General features: G+C 38.9%; 1 long non-coding RNA gene across 1 annotated transcript in view; it reads left to right on the forward strand.

The window, feature by feature from the left end:
- Positions 1–744, forward strand: part of LOC130908438 (uncharacterized) — a 52,055-nt gene extending 51,311 nt beyond the window's left edge. Inside the window, exons 2-3 of the long non-coding RNA XR_009061600.1 lie at positions 416–479; positions 563–744. This is a non-coding gene — a long non-coding RNA (uncharacterized LOC130908438). The remainder of the gene's footprint in view (positions 1–415; positions 480–562) is intronic.
- Positions 745–16,353: the final 15,609 nt, after the last annotated feature.

Here is a 16,353-nt window from a genome sequence, read left to right on the forward strand (position 1 = left end):
TACCTATGTGCAGCTTCAGCTATGCCCTGTCTTTAGATTTATCGCTTTACTAGAGAACATAAGAAACATCTAATGCAATAACCTTATGCTGATGGAATAATACCATTTTCTCTTGACTGCCTCAAAGGAAAATGCATCCCTAACTATACTCTTGAGAGAAAACGAAAGCCTAAACCAAAGGCTTCATTTACCCCGGTTGCATGTGGAAACAGCAAAGAGTCTGTATTCATGAATGTTTTGGTTATTTGGTGAGCAGACCTCATTACATTAGCATACCGGGAGGTAAATGACAAATAAATGCGGAGCTCATCACTGTTTCTATTTCTGCTTGACAATGTGGCTCTGCATGAATGAATATTGATGCACAGCAGCCCCACTACAACATACTTTAACATGGCTCCTTTTTGGGGATCAGGGTGTTGGGGGAGAACGGTGTAGATCGGGATAAAGTTTAAAAAAAGAAAAGGAGCAGCAGACTTGTAAGTAGCGCACATTGTTAGCTCTGGAAGCGCTTCCTGCTGCTAGTCAATAAACAGGATGCTTGCTTGCTGTGTCATTCCAGACGTTTGAAGACAGCTGCCGTATGGCAAAGCGAAACAGCTTGGTGTCTAGATTTTGGAAACTACAACTATTTCTGGGATTCGTATTCATCTTCTCTTTTTGAAGAGGAGGAGAGGAGGATGAATGAAAGCAGGCACTCCCTGCCTCTTCCATAAGCCTCTCCTGTCCCTCACCGCAACTCCCTCTCCTTGCAGGTACCTTCACATCTGTTTTTCCTGACAACGGAAAGTGGATACGACTTTTCAGCACAGATGTTTAATTTGAAAAAGGCTGGATGATCACAAAGTTCAAGCAATAATGCAAGTACAGGGGTTGACAATATAAATAGCCCGGTGGCCCAAATGTACTTTTAAAACCATCAGGGCGACCAGAATGCTCCAACCACTGGCCTGGTGGGGCTAGTAAGAATAAAGCTTTAATTAAAAACAAACTAAATTTTTTTTTTATTTCGCATCAATTCCCAGTGGTTCTGTGTTTTGATTACGTTAAGCTATCCTGATCAAAGACAACCTTACATTCTATGCAGAACATGTGAACGCGCGGAATCTGATTACTTCTGCTGATTGATTGTCAGTATCTCAGCACCCACCTAATGCTATACGACAAGACGACATGTTTCTGAAACCCCCAGCACCTGGCCAAGCACCGGGAATGAAAGACCGCTCAAGAAAGACAAAGCAAAATCCAATATGAAAAGAAAAGGAAGAGAAACTTTCGGCCTGAGTGGCAAAACTGCGGGAATTGGCTCGGCTACGATAAGACAAAAAAATAAATAAATAAAAATAAACAAGGTTTACTGTGAGATGTGCAGATCAATGCCCACATATGCAGACAAGTAAGTTGGAAAAAGTTAACAAGTATAAAACCTATCGTAAGAACATAACGGGATAACACATCCGCGTGACTACGGAGAAAATAATATCGTCATAGCAATAGTCTAGCTTGAAAATCGTTAGCCATAATTGCCATAGTCATCTATTTGACTTCCATGACGCCAAAATCAGCCAACTAAGGAAGAGATGGAGGAATAAGTGGCTAAACTGGAGTAATTATGGAATGATTATGGATGCAATTAAGGAATTTGAATTGGGTTATTTGCACTAGATTAGTGTTTTTGCACTTTGCATTATACTATTCTATTTTTCAGTCTACCTAAAAAAAATGTTTATTCAAGCAAATTGTTCTTTTTCGTGATTATCGGGATCAATAACTGATTTGTTGACCTGTGCCAGTGGTTTTGATCGCGGGGCCAGTGAACTTCAACTTTCCTTATTGTATACCCCTTAAGTATGAATGAAAAGTTTGACGTTTCGAAACTTAAATAAAAATTAAATTAACATGGATACAAAAGAATCAGCACAAACAGATAAGTAGGTAAACCCTTTATGTAATAATAACAATAATGATACAAAAAAAACAAGTAGAGGGTGAAAATCCAATTGCACCCACATGGCACATATTCTACTGTGTATAAAGAAACCCATTCAAACTCACATTTACACAGATGGACATTTCAAAGTCTTCATTTTACCGAATTGAACATGTTCTCGGTTGTAGGAGGAATTTGTGATACCCAGAAAAAAGAAAGTTGAGAACATCCCAGCTCCACAGATGGGGGCTAAAGCTAAGAGTCAAACCCGGACCCTCTCAACTGTATATCCTATAGCTACATTAAAACCTGCCAAAAAGGTAATGCAGCAGTGTTGTTTTTGGCAGTCCTTTAATTTTTGTCTTCGTTTTATGGACGAAAATACTCTTTCCTATAATGAAAACGTCTTGTTTTAGTCATTTCCAAATGTTTTCATCTTCGCTTAGTTTAAGTTCACGAAATCTCATACAAATGTTGTCTAGTATTAGTCGACAGTTACTCAAAATACTTTCGTCTGTAAAATTAAAAGTTTTAGTCCAAAAATAACCAACCAAATTTCCAACAATTTCGAATGAACATCGACAGACAAGTACATATTATATCGTCTACAAGGACAACGCCTTTGATGACGCTTTGTGATGATAATATACGCTCAGTAGGAAAAGCAGTAAATTATTTTCAATTAAACCAACCCAGAAGCCATGAACTGTATATGTAAAAGAAGAAAAAAATTGTCAGAGTGTTTACCATTCTCTAGACTTACCAGAAAAGCCAAGAGGCTCTGCTTTAGACTGGCTAGTGTTTTAAGAGGACGCTCGTCATTCTGAAGCTAACACTAATGTGAATGCTATGCTAATGCTAGGATTACATTTAAGCCCCTTTTACACATATATCCAGGTAAATTCTCGTGTAAGGTGAAGCGGGATTTACTCGTGTCATTGCTTTTACGCATGGAGAGATATCCCGGTAATGACATGGGTTGGACGCTTTCACAAAGTTTTCCCGGTTTGCTGACTCGGCACTCTCTGCGCGGGGAGAGATGGTGGCACGATTTTATATACCGAACATTATGTATGTTCATTGTAATTGCAGCCAGTTCAAGCTCATCAAGACTGTATTTAAAGCAGAAATGTGAAGTAATTTCATACCATGCCAAATAGGGTCACAATTAAAGTCATTGAATATTAATGTAATATAATAATAATTTATATGTTGTATATTTGACAAAATAATCGCGTTTCCGAAGTTCGAGCCTGAAAGGGGACGAACCCGGAAGTGATACGTCACATCGGGAACAGCGATGGCAGCTCCATACATACGGCCGCCATACAAAGCCTTTCAAACAATGATTCAAACAGCGATATAAGCGACAGATCGAGCGCAAGGGAGGAGATCCAAGTTTTTGAAGAGTTGGAGGAAGAAGAGGAGGTTGGAATTTAATGTTGGACCTAACATATATTAGCCAGACGCTAATTGGGATGCAAACAATGTGCCTAGACTACCTGACATGGAATGGATACAAGACCCATCGAGATTACAAGATTGGTAAGATATAGGCTGTTATTATTTTAATGATTTGAAGATGCAGGCATTTGCACATAATTGTATGTTTTTGTCTATCTGATGACATTGTTAAAAAAAAAAAAAAAAAAATCAGACTTCATGTTCATTTTGGCAGATCCGGCAGCTCTCATGCACATAAAATAATAATATAAAAACGTTGGGGGGAAAGAAGGAGATGAGTCGTTGATGGCTTTCTTCACTTTATTGTGGCAACAATAAGAAAACACAATAATAGCGGACTGCCGCTACATTCGACCGCAAAGTTTTGCTTGTCGCTGGTCTCCTCCTCGCCTCCTACTACTCAAGCGTCTCTTAAACGGATCGTGCATAGTGTCTTGTTATGAGCTTTTTGTTGGCAAATGTATCAAACACACGACGTGCTGACAACTTTGTTTCTTTATTAACACATGGAGCTAACAGTACAACAGAGCTCGGGGCTCTCGGGAGGAAGTGGCGTTTAATGGCGTAAGGAAAATCTAGTTTTTTCACACAAGCGAACAGATTACAAAGCACCACTTCAGTGTTGTCCCGAGACTACATTTCCCATGGTTCACTGCGTGACCTGCGCGCTCACTGATTCGCTGCCAGCCATTAAAAGCAACACGCTTGTTGGGGTCACCTGTCAGCGGCTCTTGTACAGTAAAACACAAACTAGAAGGCTATCCTTCGATCACCGTGAAAGAAATGCTGAATCGTACAAATGCAATGCAATGCTTGAAGCATGAAGGTGGAAATACATAATACAAATACAAATAAATGTGTACAAACTCACCGGCGGTGTGTGTCTCTTACTGCAACGTGACCATGAATTACCGCAACGCCGACCCGCTTATATGCACATCCACACCCCTTTCCCGATTGACAGTGGATTAACCCTTTCGGACAAGATCGTAGATGACGCATGATTTAAACACGCTTAACCTAGCGAACGCAACAACTACTATGATCGGGGATTGCCACGAGTTAACTTTCGGCTAACGTCGCTAGCTTATACTGTTCATTCCACAACAGTTGGCAGCTCTGCTTTGACAAAGTCATCAGTCCAAAAATTACACTTATTTTTTGGCAAATCCTTGATCATAAGTAGACCGGTTAAGGAAGCAGGCATCTTCGAAGTGTTTGCAGCAGAGAACACTACTCAATGATGGCGTGAAATTCATTCGCTTCGTGCGAAACAAAAATGCCCATTTACGTGCCCTGCTATCCTTTGGCCACTCATACAACTTTTCGTTTGAGTGAGAACAAAACATCGCCACACACCACCGTGGCATCTTACAGAGAAGCAATGCAACAAACAATACTGTTCTATGGCAGACTTCCCTCGCACTTCCCGGTGTGACGTAATTTCCGAAGATTTCCGAAGATTGCCAAAGAAAAGCATTTTCGTTGTCAAGAGCGTTGCTATGGGTTAAACAAAGAATCTGGAAGGGTTGCGTTAAAAAAATAACGAAAATATGCTTAGAATTGTTTAGCCATTGATATTATTCAAAAACATGGTTGGCCAACCTTACTTCACATTTCCGCTTTAAGCCCAGGCGATCCAAGAGAAGGGTGCCGAGATATTAACTTGCTGAGCGCCATTCGACACCTTGTACTCTCAAGTTTTGTGCATTTGCTTGCTTGTTCGTCTGCCGCCCTCGTCTTTAAATCCCCTATGTTGTGCTGGTTTTTGAATGTATTTGTTTTGTTGTCTTATCGGCTCTCTGCCTACTGCTTAGGCTAGTTTTGATCCCCATCGACCTACTGTCACGGTCCCATTGTGTCATTCCCCGTTTTCCGCGATCACATGTACTTTTGTATGTAGTTATTAAACCCTTGAACGCTTCCCTCCGTTGTTTTTTGCTTTGAGGTAAAACCTTGTTTCCACAGTTGCAGACCCTAACATCGGCAACAAAATAAACCACACATTTCCAAAGATGGACGATGGACTCTCTTCCTCGGCTCTACGATCCAGTAGCAGTTAAATTTCGTTATGTTTTCCAGTTTAATTTAGCTATTTCAAGCTTGTTCTGTTAATAATTGAAATTTTTGTTTACCGCTTTTCGTCTTACTGCAAAGAAAGAGGAAGCGATGATCGGCTCGCCATGATATTTATGTCATCAGCCATCGTGCTGTGACCCGTGAATTTAACACCTGCTTTCACACACTCCTCTTACGGAAAGTCCCGGACATTGTACCAAGACGTGACTCAGTAAATATCCACGCCATCTACGTGTCAGTCGACCCGGGAAATTGCTTTCACATATAAGGGCTGCCAGTTTAAATCCCAGGATTTAAATGGTGTTCAGGTGTTTGTAAAAAGGGCTTTAGCATCTGATGATCACTTAGCACAGTCCTTTAAACGCTCGAGCAACATTGCATGTTCTCTCTCGCCAAGATAAGAAAACAAATTTTACAGTATTTCCAAACAGGCAAGACTGAGTGCAGCTTAGCTTGAGACACTTCGGTGAGGTGGGAGAGGCGCAGCACGTCACATGAGTAACACAACCCAAACACTGCAAGCTGACATACTCCACGTACGATCTGAAAATGTCACTCATTGTGTACCTAAGACAGAAACTATGTCGCATTTTCCGTCTCGTCAGACAAAAACTGGCATTCGTCTCGTTATGTTCTAGTCCCTAAAGGCGCGTTTTTAGCTAGTCATCGTCATGTAAAAAATGTTCGTCGACGACATATTTTCGTTATCATCATTGATGATAAAAACAACACTGTAATGCAGTAATTTAGGTGAAACTATGCAGAGGATGCTGTGCAAAATCTGTTCAAATAGATAACCGGAGCATTGAAAGACAGTCAACTGTTTTCCCTTTTCAATGAAAACAAATGATAATTCTAAACAATATTCTGTTTATAAATTCATAAAATATGCCTCCTCAATCCCAGTTCATTAATAAAATCCAGACTTTATGAATATGGAAATGTTTAGTACCTCTAAAGACGTCTTGGTTGGTACACTGGAGGTTTCAAGTTGCGCTTATGTCATTTCCATATTCAGAGTTGCTTTTTGCCTGTATTGTCACAAATAAAAATAATAATCCAAACTTTTCTTAACACACCTTCCCACTTTAAATTGACATTAATGACTAAAAGTTCGAATCACACCTGGGAACCAAATGACTGCTTCCTGGTAAATGCCAGACTTGCCCTCAATTTCAACTCAGGTGTGTGCCTTTCTCGACCATACCCATGTGGTCTGCTTTTTTATATTTTAATAATTTAAATAAATAAACAACACTAGAAAGCATAGTGATTTTTCCTTTGGGGATTAATGTGTATAATAAATGCAAAAACCAATCTAGTGTTGAAATAAACATTGTCAGATCCCCCTACAACAATAGTCATTTATAAGAGCAGATGTAAAGAAACAAATTTTCGCACCATAATTTGACATGAAAACGACATTTGTTTATCGATAAACCACACTGGACTATAAGCCGCAGCTGTCCTCACTGTTTTATGGAGTATTTACACCAAAAGATATGAACCGGTAACACTTTATTTGACAGAGGCATCATACGACTGTCATCAGAGCAAATGAACCACCATGAAGCTTTGAACCAATTGGCTGCAAAGCTTCTTTGCTTCAAGAAACTTCATTTGGCCATCACTGCTCCCTTGAGGAGATATTCAACCTCTGCTGCCACCTGCTGTCAACACTTTTGTCGTTCAACATGCCTCCTAGCATGCATTGCAGTGCTACAGATGTAAATAACAATCACATTTCATATTCTGTGCTAATTATTTCTTCAGTTACTATTCCAGTTTCATTAATTGCTAGTTATGGTATTTGGTAACACTTTATTCGACTATGGCGCAATAAGACGATCATAATTATGACATGACACTACCATGAGCATTAATGAATGCGCCATACCACTGTCATTAGACAATCATAATTCTGATATGACACTGTCATTATTAGCCTTATGCCTCCTAGCATGCATTGTAGCGCTACAGATGTAAATAACAATCTAAATTCATGTTCTGTGCCAGGTATTTCTTCACTTACTATTCTAGTGTTTTCATTAATTGCTAGGTATGGTATTTGGTAACACTTTATTTAACTCTGGCGCAATAAGACGATCATAATTATGACATTACCATGAGCATTAATGAATACTTATGACAGGTGTCATTTTGTGTCATCCGGCAAATTATCTCACTTTTGAATGGATGTAAAACATCCGAGCTGGACATGAATAGTGTTAGTGACATGATTTGCCGGTTGACACTTAATGACATTTGTCATAAGCATTCAGTATTGCCCAAGATTGTGTCATGTCACAGTTATGACAGGCTTATGACACCGCTGTCAAATAAAATATTACCTATTAACCCAAATAAACCGCACTTGGAGTATAAGCTACAGGAATCAAAATGAACAAAAAAAGTATCGGCTTATAGTCAGAAAATTATGGTTTGTTGAATCTTTTCAGTGAACTTAAAATGATCATTGCCAAATTATGTTATTGTTGTGGTCTTTTTCTTTATTATTATTTTTTTTAATTAATCCCTCGCAGTTCTGGGAGCTCCCTTGACTCGCTCTACTCAACCCCAGCCTGAACTGATCACGCCCAGTCGGTGGGTAACCCCACTAGCTCAACCTCCCCCTGGGAAGCGACTCACATCCTTCCTCTTCAGTTCGTGCTCTTTACAATTCTCCCTGTATCTTTTGCGGTGCTCCACTTCCGTCCAGAGTGAGAGGATCACCATCTGCTTGGCCAAATCCCTCGCCAACGAACCCGTTCCCCCACATCCCTCCTGTCTCATCTCACAGCCTCCTTCCGCTTACACATCAGCAGGAAGCATCACCTGCTGCTTTACCTCACTTCCTGCTGTCAGAATTGCTGTTGTTATATTTCACAAGGGATTTTGTATACCGTAGTGTATCGAGAAACAAAAACTAAACATTTTGGACATGAATTCTTCCCTAGTTCTGACTGTTGAAGCTATATTTTACATGTAGACACTTATTAATCCTTTTGCACAGACAACCTTGGCCACAACTGTCTCCCTGACCCAGGCCACCCCGCAACCAAGACCCTGGAATAAATCATACCACCTTTGTTGGTATCTTATCAGATCGTTCAATATGTCCTTTTGTAGGGGGTCTGTCATCTTTACAGCAGCATAAAAACGACATTGTGCCAGCTTGACCTTATACTTACTTGAGCCCAAAAAAAAAAACCATAAAAGATGTTCGACTACATTAACTTCCATTGCTGCATTCTTCTGTCACAACCCATTTCCCTCAGATTCTTGCCATTACACAGCTTGGGAAATATTCTGATTGTTTTATTTTTTCTTTGCAGCAGCTCTATTGAGTTAAGCAACTCAAAACAGGATGTTTCGCTGTTCAATTACCGCTCACGAGGAATGATGGAGGAACAAACAGAAGCTGAAGTCACAAGGAGAAGTAATTTCAGTTTCTCTCTGGGTGGATGTCCATTGTTTTGCGTACTCTGGTAACTCTTTTTTTTCAGTATGCTTCCTGTACTGTCACAGGGCCTAGAGACTCATCAGCTGACCCATGGAGGTCACTGTAGTGTTTTTTTTTGTTTTTTTTCTTTACTCTGTGACTGCAAAGTACTGAAACTGTGGTGCAAGAGGTGGGTAGAGTAGCCAATGATTTTACTCAAGTACTCAAGTGACTTCAAAATAATATTACTCAAGTAAATGTAATCATCCCAAAAATGTACTCAAGTACAAGTAAGAATACTCAAGTAATCAGTATCATTGTGAGTACGGTAATTTTCAAACTATAAGACACCACTTTTTTCCTTCATTTTGAATCCTGCGGCTTATAGTCCAGTGCAGTTTATGTGTTGATTTATTTGGGTTGATAGCTAACACTTCATTTGACAGTGGCGTCATAAGTAGGGATGGGAATTGATACGATTTTTACGATTCCGATTCCATTATCGATATTGCTTAACGATTCGATTCTTTATCGATTCTCTTATCGATTCTAATTTCAGGAAAAAGAAGAACAAACATTTTGATTGGCATCAAGTTTGTTTAATCAGAAGTCACAACCTTACAAACTCACAACGAGGTCAAAAGAGGCCCAAAGCCTCAATGTTAACTGTGGCAATAAGTGGCAAATGCACAAGAATGTGTAACATTTTACTGAAACATTTTTCTAATAGAAATAAAAAAATATTGGTATATTTTGGCATATAGGTCGTTGTTCTGCCTTTGGCAATGTCCCCAAACTTTTTCCTGTGAGGGCCACATAACTTTTCCCTTCTCTGATGAGAGGCCGGGGTCAGTTTGTAACAGGAAAAGTGTGACGATTGCAGGAGTGCGTAAATGTAAAAAAAATATTGTTTTTCAGAAAGCCACAATCAAATAACCCTCTGTGGATTCTTCACGGAACAAAAGTAAATAAAATAGAAATAATAAAATAATATAATAATAATAAATAATAATAGCACTATTAATTAAATAGATAATAACCAAATAACCCTCTCTGAGTTCTTCACTGAAAAAGACCAGGAAATAAAAACCACTACTAAGGGAGAAAAAAAAAAAAAAGAAAAAATTCAAAATGCTCCCCCCCCCCCAAAAGTATATGTCGTATATGTATCTCTTTCGAATGCAACTGAATCTGAATTTTTAAAAAATTCTGCTGGGCAAAAAAAAAAAAAAATCTGCATTAATTTATACTCAACAAAAACACCAGACCAAAGATCAATTTTTTTGATCAGGGATATTTCATGCTTTTATTGTTTTTTTAATGTTAATTTTAATGATAAATGAGCACTTTACGTTATCTTTCTTGAAGTTGCATTTGCGTAGCCATTTTCAAAGAGCCAAAAATAGTAAAGAGGAAATTCCAAACCTCATGATTTGATTTCGATGGGTAAAGTTTCTTCCAATCATCTCCCAGAAGTGGCAATAGCAACAAAATTCAGTGTATTTATTGGTTTAGAGACACGAATGAATCATGTCCTTCAGCAGCATGCTTGGGTCTGAAGGGGTTAATGTAAATTAGCTCCGCCTCTGCTTTGCGTATTTTCGATTTTCGCATGGGTCCCCATTGACAGCGAAAACGAAGGATCACCGAACTGCACTATAACCTATTACATAACCACATTAAGCCAAAGAAATACAGAAAAAATATGATTGAAATCCGGCAAGAGAAAAAAATCTACAGAAATAAAGCATAATTCGTCCAAAGAGCATGAGTGCCCTCTAGTGAAGAAAACATGGTGGTGTCAAAATGATAACAAGAACGGTGAGCAAAAATCCCAGAACCACACGGGGGGACCTAGTGAATGACCTACAGAGAGCTGGGACCACAGTAACAAAGGCTACTATCAGTAACACAATGCGCCGCCAGGGACTCTGCACTGTCAGACGTGTCCCCCTGCTGAAGCCAGTGCACGTCCAGGCCCGTCTGCGATTCGCGAGAGAGCATTTGGATGATCCAGAAAAGGACTGGGAGAATGTGTTATGGTCAGATGAAACACAGGTTCTCGTGTTTGGAGGAGAAAGAATACTGAATTGCATCCGAAGAACAGCATACCCACTGTGATGCATGAGGGTGGAAACATCATCCTTTGGGGCTGTTTTTTCTCCAAAAGGACCAGGACGACTGATTTGTGTAGAGGAAAGAATGAATGGGGTCATGTATCGAATGATTTTGAGTGAAAATCTCCTTCCATCAGCAAGGGCGTTGAAAATTAGTCGTGGCTGGGTCTTTCAACATGACAATGATCCCAAACACACAGCCAGTGCAACAAAGGAGTGGCTTCGTAAGAAGCATTTCAAGGTCCTGGAGTGGCCTAGACAGTCTCCAGAACTCAACCCCAAAGAAAATCTGTGGAGGGAGTTAAAAGTCTGTGTTAACCAACGACAGCCCCAAAACATCACTGCTCTAGAGGAGATCTGCATGGAGGAATGGGCCAAAATACCAGCAACAGTGTGTGAAAAGCTTGTGAAGAGTTACAGAAAACATTTGGCCTCGGTTATTGCCAACAAAGTGTAGATAACAAAGTATTGATATGAACTTTTGGTATTGACCAAATACTTATTTTCCACCATGATTTGCAAATAAATTCTTTAAAAATCAAACAATGTGATTTTCTGTTTTTTTTTTTTTTCCACATTCTGTCTCTCGTGGTTGAGGTTTACCCATGTTGACAATTACAGGCTCCGCTAATATTTTCAAGTGGGAGAACTTGCACAATTAGTGGTTGACCAAATACTTTATTTGCCCCACTGTATTTGCTATTATGAAATTAAAACTATCTTGAGTCTAATTGGTATAATGGAGTCATGTGATTATTGTTGCGGCGTCTCATTGGTGAAACTGGTAGAGCCACTGTTGGCATCTCTGGCAAAAAAAAAAAAAAAAGTAAAATCTAATATGTATAATAAAGAGGAAAAATGTATTGACCAGTGCAGAAGTGCATTTTTCTCCAAATGTTACTCAACTGAATGTAACGCGTTACTACCCACCTGTGAGTGGTGCGCAAAAGTCTTGGTCGACCATATGCCATGTTTTAATACAGCAGTCAATTTGGCGTTGTTGTTTTATAGCAGCAGTCGATTTGAGATGTGAATATGGGGTGCATTTAATTTACGTTTTTCGTCCAATTCCAGTTCTTCTGAAAACAAAATGTCCTTGCTCCTAAAGACCCCGTTCCTGTGGTATTCATATTTACATTGTAGTCATAAAAGCCAACCATCATCAATGAACTATATGACTTTAAATCGATCTCCACCCTCTGATTTACATGGCAGCGTGAAGCTACTAATAGTACATCGCTGAGCTTGAGGCGAAACAAATTGATCCTTTACAATGTTTTCACTGGGTCTGGACAGAGAGTATTCATATAGTGAATATGGATTTGCTTTGTTATAGTTTGCAAAGATTTGGACTTTTTAAAAATTTAACATGTATTGGCTCATGGACAGGAGCGTATATGGAAAAAAACATTATTGGTTGCTGTGCCATGTTCGAGGCAGTGCTGTTTAGGTGCGACAAGCGTTTAGTGATGCAAATACAATCATAACTAAATCAGCCAATATTGGATATTCATGATTAATGAGCTCCAAGACTGATTGATCTGTCTGGGACGGTCATGACAGACAAAATGTTTCATTATGAGAATCAATATGATTGTCTGTGTTGACAGCAAATTTTCAGATGCATAAAGAGCTAATCTAACATTTGATCTACAGTGTATTATGAGGCTTATTAGGAAACGAAGGTTCAAAGATCAGGGAAGCGCAGAGAAGCCGTTGATGATATCAAAGCTGTGTTGCCAGGAAACCAAACAGTTAGGTGATAACAGGAAATGATGTCATTGCCGCTTCCTTTGATGTGCAATATTCAGACATGCTTCAAAGATGCACATTTTTTGGACACAATAAAAGCTTTGTTGATGTTAAGTATAGTGTATTCTATATATGTCATGATTGCCAGATGTGAAGGACTTAGAGCAGAATCAGAATCAGAGACGCACTGTTGTTTTGGGCAGCCCTTTTAATTTTCGTCTTAGTCTTTTGGACAATAATACTTATTTGTCTTAGTCATATTTTAGTCATCTCAAAATGCTCGTTTTTTTTTTTTTCCCGAAAACTCAAGACTAATTTTCTCAAGTTTTTGTCGACGTTTAATAAAAATGTTTCCGTCTGTAAATTAAAAAAATTACTCCAAAAATAAACAAAAGTTTGCAACTATTGCGAAAGAACATTAACATGAACATTAGGGTCTACAATTATTTATACCCACCTGGACGCCACGAACTGTATATAAAAAAGTTTCCTCAGGGAAACATGGGCGGCGCCGGTTTAGACTTCGTGTTTAGACAGAACAACACGAAGTGCAATTGAAGTAAGCACTGCTTACTAAGCAGTGTGTTGAAGTTAAAACTGCAAAATCAAACCAGGGGAACCCACGGAATCCACAAAAATGGATTCAGCACGACGTAGATGAGACTCCAAGACTTTCTGTGCTGTGTGTGAACTCCTGGAAGCGCCTATACAGTGTATCACAAAAGTGAGTACACCCCTCGCATCTCTGCAGATATTTAAGTATATCTTTTCGTGGGACAACACTAACAAAATGACACTTTGACACAATGAAAAGTAGTCTGTGTGCAGCTTATATAATAGAATTAGGGCTGTCAAACGATTAAAATTTTTAATCGAGTTAATCACAGCTTAAAAATGAATTAATTGTAATTAATCGCAATATAAACCATCCATAAAATATGCCATATTTTTCTCTAAACTATTGTTGGAATGGAAAAATAAGACACAAAACGGATATATACATTCAACATACTGTACATGATTACTGTATTTGTTTATTATAACAACAAATCAACTAGATGGCATTATTAACATTCTGTTAAAGCGATCCATGGATAGAAAGACTTGTAGTTCTTAAAAGATAAATGTTAGGAATAGAAATTTATAGAAATTTTATATTAAAACCCCTCTTAATGTTTTCATTTTAATAAAGTTTGTAAAATTTTTAATCAAAAAATAAACTAGTAGCTCGCCATTGTTGATGTCAGTAATAATTATGGTGCTGAAACCTATAAAATCAGTCGCACCCAAGCGCCAGCAGAGGGCAGAAAAACACCAAAAAACAAGTAACAAGTGGAAATGACACTTTGCTGTCATTTTAATCTGTTTGAGCGGGGCATGTGCATTAAATGCGTAAAATATTTTAACGTGATTAATTAAAAAAAATTAACGCCCGTTAACGCAATTATTTTGACAGCCCTAAATAGAATTGATTTATTTTCCACTCAAAATAACTCAAAATATAGCTATTAATATCTAAACCCCTAGCAACAAAAGTGAGTACACCCCATAAGAAACTACGTACATCCCTAAATGTCCAAATTGAGTACTGCTTGTCATTTTCCCTCCAAAATGTCATGTGTCTTGTTACAGGAGTGCTGTCAGCATTGCTGCAGAGATTGAAGAGGTGGGGGGGTCAGCCTGTTAGTGCTCAGACCATATGCTGCTGTACATCAAATTGGTCTGCATGGCTGTCACCCCAGGAGGAAGCCTCTTCTGAAGACGGTACACTTACATACATCCTCTATGTCGCCTAAGTTTCAACATTTGTATTAACAACAGTTGTTGTTCAATATTGATTAGCTGCCGCTGCAAATAAACACGTTCCAGCTCCGTTGCCATTGCAATCAATGACCGGAAGATATCTATAGGAATTCGACAAGAGTCGCCTAAAACCGTACAAAGACAAAGCCACGCCCCTCTAGTGGCATGGCGATGAGTTACAGAGCAACGTGTTCCCTTGACGCAGAACTTCGAATGACAGCGTAGGTTCTACGCCGTCGCTCGGCCGTCTCTGGAACGTAGAAGCATAAATGAGTCTTTAGTGTGTATGCAAGTCTTCATGGAGACTACATAATGGTGACTCGGGAAGAGGAAGGGGAGGGCGTACCATGTCACGAGCAGTGTTGCGCACGTTACTTTAAAAAAGTAATTAGTTATAGTTACTCACTCAGTTACTTTTTGGAAGAAGTAGTAACTGAATTACTCTAAAGTAAAAGTATCTAGTTACCAGGAAAAGTAACTATTTCCGTTACTTTAAAATGAAGTTGTTGTATGTCAAAGAATTTGAAATTTTCTGAGCAGTATTCGGATCAGTTAAATAGAGAAGAACAGACAGGTAGTTGTGTTGTAGCACCTTGTAATATTTATTGCACATCACCAGCAACAGATTTATCCTACACCTGAAGTGCAACAAAAATAAACAGATTTGAATTGCTTACCACAGATGTCAACAAAATCTTTGCCCCGGGACATAAATGACACTTTATATGCACATTCTTTCCTTTAATTTCGACCAACTTTAAATAGTGTTTATATCTCCACCTCGTAAAGGACAAATTTTCCTCTGAATGCTCTGCCATCATATCCCTCTGCATTTGTTTTGCGTGTGTGTGTTTGCTGCACGCCCTGTTCCGGTATGTGTGTGAAAACACCGGCTCTGAATTTTTTTTGTTTTTTTTTTTAAACAAACTTTACTAACAACAAATACACATATACAAACATAGGGCGAGAAAATTCACATGTAAACAACCGGCTCTGAAGTACATGCGCTATTAGGCTCAAGCCTTTACGTCACAGAATGGGGGACCATGTGAGATTTGACAACAACGCAGCCATATTGGAAGCAGATCTGGCTTGGCTCGTGGGACAATAAACTTTAACTTGCCATTTCGATAAAGAGACAAACTCGTTGCTAAGGCGAAGAACAGATATAATCAAACTTAAGGATGTGAACAATGTTGACCCTTACGAGCAAGCCGAAGACAAATGGAGTAAAGATGTCGACGGGCTTCCACAATTCCGCGAAATGGACATTCTGCTGTATTTATTGTTTGGTGTATGTTACTAAACTCATCAGCGATTCCCAAATTACAAATCGCTACAAAGCTACGAACAGTTTTGCTGTGGATGGGTGTAGGACCTGCACATTATGAGCGTTGTTGGGCCATTCCTTACTACGCGGCGAAACGTCCTACACAATGCAAAGCGCCCTTGCGCATGCATCCACACGCATGCACACATCGGTTAGAAGCGGCGAGTACTCACTATTTTTGTTTTTATTTAGTTATTTAGAACCTTTTCACTGTTTCAAAGATACTTTTTGCATGTATTACCCTCTCATACTTTTAACCATTGTGGTTTTTTGTGTTAGCTTTGAAGCAGTTGACCACATTAGTCACGTAGTGTATTTAAACAGTCCTTATTTGATATAACTACATTTAAATATTTTCTGCAGGCATTTTTTTTTTATTACGTTATTCCTGTATGCATCTAAACAAAACAAGTTTAGAGCGCACAGTAGTACTTTG

The sequence above is a fragment of the Corythoichthys intestinalis genome, chromosome 20, assembly GCF_030265065.1.
Source record: "Corythoichthys intestinalis isolate RoL2023-P3 chromosome 20, ASM3026506v1, whole genome shotgun sequence".
Lineage (NCBI taxonomy): Eukaryota > Metazoa > Chordata > Actinopteri > Syngnathiformes > Syngnathidae > Corythoichthys > Corythoichthys intestinalis.